The following is a 7,594-nucleotide window of genomic DNA, read 5'->3' as shown; positions in this document are numbered from 1 at the left end:
CTTTGCTCCCAGTTGCTGGCTTCCCTTGATGCCTGATAATAGACCATTTATAGCCTTTTTAGAACTGTTTCCCAAAAGTTAACTAGTTCTAGGGTGAGTTTCAAGGGACTTGACTTTCAGCTAAGAAAAGAAATATAATCAGCATTCAATTCAGCTTCTTATGTTCTGGGCTCCTAGTTGGCAACATTTTCCTGCAGGACACCTGAGAGATGGCACCAACTACAATGGGAGTTCGGTGCTCTGTGATCATTTTTGCTTGGATTTTTAATCAGAACCGTCCTCTACCCGTCCTGTGCTCCCCAAGTCCATTCTAGGGGGTACAGCCGACTCTTGGGCTAGGGACAGATGTGTATATATATATATACACATACATACATATATACTTCATATATATTTTACATATATATGAATTTTACATATATATATATATATATATATATATATATATACATACACATATAACTTTGAAAAGTTACCTGCAGAGCAGCGATTCTCAAAGTGTGTTCCCTGGCTCAGCTGCATCACACAGGGAGCTTGTTAGAAACACAACTCCTCGGTCCCACCCCAGACCCTGGATACACAGGGCCTAAGCCCAGCGAGCCCTCCAGACCAGTGTGAGGCACGCTCACTGTATCACGGCCCTAGGTGAGGCTGTCTTCCATCTATCCCCGTTAAGAATCACAGTTCTAGACAGTGGTTCTCAGCCCTGGCTGCATCTTAGAATCACCTGGGGACCTTTCACAAAATAGATACCCTGGCTCCTCCCATAAGCCCCAGGCTCTGATTTAACTCACCTGCCGGAGGACCCAATCATAACTCTTCAGGTGACTCTAATGGACAGCCAGGGTTCCAGAACTGCTCCCACTGTTCTCTTTGTAGATTTCAGCAGCCTCGTAAGTGACCACCTGTTTGTTCCCTGCTCCCTCCTCCCAGCACAGAAGGAATTTATTGCTTGTAACTCATCGCGATCACTCATCAGCCAGAGAGACAACCAGAGGGAAGACAGAGCGCATTGCCAGAAGGGGAAACTTGGATCTCTAAACCCTGCTCCATCTTATTTCCTGCTGGACTTCAGGAGAATTAAATCCTCTCGTCTTTCTAGGGCTCAGTTGCCTCATCCCTAAAACAGAAACTAGATGAATAATTCCTTCCTTTCTTCAAGTCAGTGAGATAGTTGATAGTCTCTTAAAGTCTTTTCCAGAAAAAAAAGAAAAAAACAGAAAAATTAATCTTAGCTTCTAAGAGCTTTTAAAAGGTCAGAACTGGTCTTCAGCATAGAATTGCTAATATTTGATTTTACTCCCTCCAGGATGGGCAGAAAATACTGTGAGCTGGTCAGTTTTGTGTTTTTGTAGTGTTTACAAATATGAGTTGAGTCTAAAAGGAGTTGGTACTCAGACAAACAGATGCCAAAAAGGAAGCCATTACAATGGTTTGTATTCTTACTCTGCCCTAGAATGTTCCAGTGGGCACTCAGCAGTGTATCTGGAGGGCAGCCCACTTTCATGTTCATTCCAGATCCCCCATGTTCATGGACATCTGATTCTTTTCACTTCTACTCAGCCGCCCACCTTTCCTCCCGACTTCTCCCCCCGCCCCCCGCTTTTTTTTTTCTGGCTCTGCAAAAATTTTTACAATAATCCGCCTGTGATGAATCTTCATGGAGCTTGTCCGCCCCCCATGATAACATACACACTCCTGTAAAAACAAGTAGAGTGGGCCAGATTGGAGAAAGTGAATCGGTCAAGTGTTTCCTTAATTTTTCTGGTATGTTCACTTTCTTCTTCCCAGAAAACAAGATAGGTTGTTTCCTCTCCTCCCACCCCTGGCCGCAACAGTAAGTGATGCAATTAGGAGGCTGAGGGAAGATGGTAAATGGTTTCCAGGTGTTACTGTATCAACAGTACTATGTAATTAGCCAAGTAAACCTGTAATGTCTAGGAATTCCTTCAGAGAGGAAAAAGAAAAACTAAAAAAGGAACCCACGAACTTGGCCAGAACATACAGCCAGGCCTTCCCAGCTGTGGCCCGGGTCACCCTGGGGACAGCACAGTTCTGGATGTGTTCAACATATATGAATCCACCTTCCATTCTTTGTCTACGTCCTACTCCACTTCTATAATCCAAGAACTTGCCTTTTCCCGAGGAGATGTGTGGGAAGGGGGACTTGGACAGCCAGCTCCAAACTCCCAACCCCTTTCTAGGCTTGCATTTGGGAGACTCAAGTGCAGCTGGCCAAGACCTATAGCCATGCTTTTTAAAAAAATTTATTTTTTACACAGCAGGTTCTTATTAGTTATCTATTTTATACATATTAGTGTATACATGTCAATCCCAATCTCCCAATTCATCCCACCATCATCACCCCCCCCCCCCACTTTCCCCCCTTGGTGTCCATACGTTTGTTCCCTACATCTGTGTCTGTTTCTGCCTTGCAAACCAGTTCATCTGTACCATTTTTCTAGATTCCACATATATGCGTTAATATACAATATTTGTTTTTCTCTTTCTGACTTACTTCTCTCTGTATGACAGTCTCTAGATCCATCCACGAGCCGTACTTTTTACTAAGTGTTCTGATCAAGGTCAGTGACCACTTTTATTCTCTTTTCCATATGCTCCCCTCGCTGCTGAAGAGACTTGTCTTCTGGATCCCAGGTCTGCAGTCCTATCACGCCACCTAGAAGTTTCTCAGGGAAGTTGGTAAGGGTTTAGATGTGTAGATTCTACACACTAATTCTGAGAGTTCCTACTGCTTTTATGACTAAAGAGATTTTTGTACATTGTTTAATTTTCTGGTTGCATGTTTGATTCACTTTTTTTAAAAAATTAATTTATTTTTTTATTTATTTTTGGCTGTGTTGGGTCTTCGTTTCTGTGCGAGGGCTTTCTCTAGTTGCGGCAAGCGGGGGCCACTCTTCATCACGGTGCGCGGGCCTCTCACTGTCGTGGCCTCTCTTGTTGCGGAGCACAGGCTCCAGACGCGCAGGCTCAGTAGTTGTGGCTCACGGGCCTAGTTGCTCCGCGGCACGTGGGATCTTCCCAGACCAGGGCTCGAACCCGTGTCCCCTGCATTGGCAGGCAGATTCTCAACCACTGCGTCACCACGGAAGCCCTGATTCACTTTTTAAAAAAATAATTGAGGGGCTGTTTTAGCTTCTAACTGTTGTTAAATCCTGATGAGACCAAGCTAGCCTCCAAGACAACTTCTCCTTGCTTTGGGGCATATTTGGAATTCTGTGTTCATTTGGATATGTTTAGGTGTATAAAACAGAAGCTCAAAATAACAGAGGTTTAAACAAGGTAAGAGCAGCTTTCTCTCTCCGTAACAGCTGAAGCTGGAATGGTGGGGTTCTCAGCCAAGTAGTCAGGGCCTGGTTTCTTTACCTGGTTGCTCCATCTTCCCTAGGAAGTTGTCTTTGTCTGGATGGTTCTAGATGGCTCACAACTGGGTCTGCATTCCAGCTGGCAGGAAAAAGGACATGGGAGAACGTGTTCCTTCTCTTTAAGGGCATGACCCACAGCTTCACACAAATGTCCCCTCACATATTCTGGCCAGGACTTAACCTCCTGATCACACCTGCAGGCAAGGCTTAGAAACGCAGCCTTGATTCTGACGGTCCTATTACGTTCACACCTGTTTTCCCACTCTGACCCACCTAGACCTAATTTCCACGTTCACCCTTGACTTTCGATTTAGGTCCCCCCCTAAAGACTCAGCTGCAGCTCTCTTCCCACTTGTGCTCCAGCTCCTAGCCCGTCTCCCCACCTCAAGAATGTGGTTCCAGTAAATCCTCCCCGTTCTCGCCAGATCAGCAATTCTTCCTTTGCTACCGTACCATTTCATAACCATACGTACATGCTATTTCTTCCTCTGGACTTTACTTCCTTATCACCCCAACCCCAGCTGCCATCCATTTCTTTGCTTCTCTTTGCAGCAGAACTTCTCAAAAGAGCCACTGATACGTTGTCTCCAATTCTCCTCCCATTTTCTCCTAAAACCACTCCAATCAGGCTTTTGCTCTCAATGATCTTGTCAAGGTCATCAACGACCTCCTGTGCTCAATTCTCAGTCTTCATTTTTACTTGATGTGTCAGCAGTATTTGATACAGCCGATCGATCCCTCCTTGATATACTTTTTAAAATTTTATTTATATATTTGTTTTATTTATTTGGCTGCATTGGGTCTTCGTTGCTGCGCATGAGCTTTCTCTAGTTGTGGCGAGCGGGGGCTACTCTTTGCTGCGGTGCACGGGCTTCTCATTGCGGTGGCTTCTCATTGACGAGCACGGGCTCTAGGCCCGTGGGCTTCAGTAGTTATGGCACGTGGGCTCAGTAGTCGTGGCTCCCAGGCTCTAGAGCGCAGGCTCAGTAGTTGTGGCACGTGGGCTCAGTAGTTGTGGCTCGCAGGCTCTAGAGCGCAGGCTCAGTAGTTGTGGTGCACGGGCTTAGTTGCTCTGCAGCATGTGGGATCTTCTCAGACCAGGGCTCAAACCCGTGTCTCCTGCATTGGCAGGCGGATTCTTAACCACTGTGCCACCAGGGAAGTCCCTCGATATCCTTTTAAAATTTGGTTTCCAGGAAAATCTCCTGATTTTCTTCTTACCTCACTGATTGCTCCTTCTTGGTCTCTTACGTGAATTCCTCCTTTTCTCTTGAACTTTTGATGCTGAAGTGTCCTATCTTTCCTTCTCTCCTTCATCTGCCCACTGCCGTGGTGATCTCATGGCTCTTCAGTAGCCTTTATATGCTGACAACTCACAAGTTTTTAATCTCCTGCCTGGACCTCTCCGCTGACCCCCATCAGTCGGGACCAATCAGGAGACAGACACCACATAGTAATTTGAGCTGGGACAGTTTCATATAATTATCACAGCGGACTGGAGTAATGGAGGATTGGCTAGCCGGGAATAAAGGCGACTCTGAAGAATACAGGAATAGCAGCTATGGGGAAGAGCCATTACTCCTAGGGCTGAGCTAGAGAGCCCAGGGAGGGAACAAATCTGGAAGAGGGGACGCCCATTCACACCCTAGGGCTGAGATCCAGACCTGGTTGGAGAGGGAACAGCTGCGGTTCATGGGATGGTGGAGAAGTTTGCTCAGCTGCTGCTCTGGTGGGACTCGCTGAGAAATGGCCCATTTGGGTGCTGGGCAAGCTGTCTGCTGCTTGGTGCTGTACCTTGAAACCTGTGGCAAAGCTTCACAAAAGGGTACTGAAGGAAGCCATCCATGACGGGGTGTCTGGTGCTGCACCTGCCAGGAGCTGACTTTGGCTGTCACCCACTGCAAGAGTCAAGCTCTGTAGATGCCATGCACAGTGCAAGTGACTGCCAAGAAGAGTTCACCAGAGTCAGGAAAAGAAACCCTTTCTTCTTGCAGTGCCCTGCCAGGGCACTCTGCTGAGAAAACTTAATATCATGCCAGAGGGCAAAGTAAAAATGTTTACAGGGTTTAGCTCCATTATCACAGAGCAGGCACTGAAAGGTGGATTTGGAGCTGAGAGGCATTTAACTGACATCTCCGGACTTGTGATCAATCATCTACATGACATTTCCACTTGGATGTCTGATAGACATCTCAGACTTACTATGTCCAAAACTGAACTAGTGCCCAAATTCTCCTCCCAAACGTCTACCTGCCGTCTTCCCCATTCTTGCAGTTGCTCAGGCCCAACTCTCCAAGTCATTGCTGACTCTCACATCCTAGCAAATCCTATTATATGGATGGACGTCTCTCTGTGCCATGCTGGTCAGGTGCTCCTGAATCAAGGCAGAGCTGAGCATTTCCCCCTTTATTTCCTCAAAGAAGGAAAACATCTGCAAGTGAACAAAGGACATTGCATTTTATTACTCTTTTCCTGTAACAAACTCCACTGCTGCATTTAAAAATGTTACTTATGCCTTGACAAGTTCTTTTTTGTTTGTGTTTTTTTTTCCTCTGAGAAATGCCACTTCTCCTAGATCCTTTCTCCCCCGACATTCCTAGATAGCAACTTTTTGATGCCGAAGCTAGAATAAGGCCAAGGGCTCATCTTTCAACTGAAAATTAAGTATTTTTCATGATAGGTGACTAGGAATAAATCCTTGTGAAAGCCTGGTTATTTCATGGATCTCGGGATCCTTTGCTGTGTCAAATGTACGTGCAAGAGATGCTTCAGCAATACCTAAGGGCAGATGTTAAACAAAATGATTCCATACACCATCTGTTTCTTTATAATTTTGTGCTTTTCCTGAGTCATTACAAGAAGTGAAGAGGGTCCTGCTCCTTAAGTCTTATCAAGATTTCCCCTTCCCCTTTCTCCCCGTCTCCATTGCCCTCCCCCTTCCTCTGCTTCCACCTGTCCCTCTTCGTTATATTTTAATCATGACCATCAGTGGAGCTGTTGAAGGGTTTACAGGAGGAGCCCCTCCATGTTTTAATCCTTGTGTGGGGTGTTCATTTCCCTGGTAAAAGGAACAGATCTCAAATCCTACAGACTTTTATGTCTGTGTTATGAACTCCACTGCAGTGCTTCTCATGCAATCTTGTGGCAGAGAACCAGCTTTAAAAAAAAAAATCCAATCTGTTGTGGACTTAACTTTTCTCAAATATAATAAATATGAATTACTAGAAAATGAAATTAAAAAGATACAAATTCAAGCCCTCAATTTTTATTATTAGATTCAATAGGCATAAAACTACTCTCTCAAATTGCTATCAGAGTGTCTAAGGGTGTGCTCTGAATTTCTGCACTTCCTGGGCTGCACACCCATCCCACACAGTCCGTAGACCAGCACTAGTCAGAGGACTACACTTTAAGTAGCTCTACTCCAGCAATCTTGCTACTGCCTTACAGTGTTTTGGTTTATAAGAAAGATCCAAAACACCTGCAAATTCTCCATCTTACCCTAAATCTAAACAACTGACAAAAACTATGCACCAAAGAGCAAACGCACACACACACACACACACACACACACACACACACACACACACCAATAACAGTACCACTTCACAGAGAAGTAACATAATGTAGGTTAAGTATGGGAGCCAGATATCAACCATTCACAAGTTGCATCCACTTGAACTCATCTCCTATAAAATGTGGCTGGAAATAATAGCACCTATTACTTCCATTTGTTAAAATAGTTAACAGGCGTAATATGCATACAGCTCTTAGGACACAAGGCACTCAATAAATTTAGCTGTTATTCTTTTTACTTGAAAGAATAAAGAGGTCTTTGTTACCTTGCTCAGCATTTCCATCTGCAAGAAGAAGATGGAGCTGTGGTCTACCTGACAAGCCAGGGTCCCTTCCCTTCCCCAGCATCTGGAAAGAGCTGCTAGATCTTGGTGGCGGCAGAATCCCAACACCCCCTTAGGCATGATGTTCTCCCTAGCTCAGCGCGAGGAACGTCCCAACTGCCTACCGTTGCTGCCCTCTGCTGCTTCCACTGAGAATTACACCGAGCAGAGTTTCTACTGCGGAAGGCTGGCAACATCTCACCGCAAGTGGAGGGAGTTATCAGCATGTACTTTGCTCCAGATTTGATTGAGTGTCCTAGAATTTGTTCTTCACGGTGCCTTTAACAGCATAGCTTTGCACTTTCACAT

The sequence above is a fragment of the Balaenoptera ricei genome, chromosome 11, assembly GCF_028023285.1.
Source record: "Balaenoptera ricei isolate mBalRic1 chromosome 11, mBalRic1.hap2, whole genome shotgun sequence".
Taxonomy (NCBI): Eukaryota; Metazoa; Chordata; class Mammalia; order Artiodactyla; family Balaenopteridae; genus Balaenoptera; species Balaenoptera ricei.
This window is presented reverse-complemented; position numbering follows the sequence as displayed.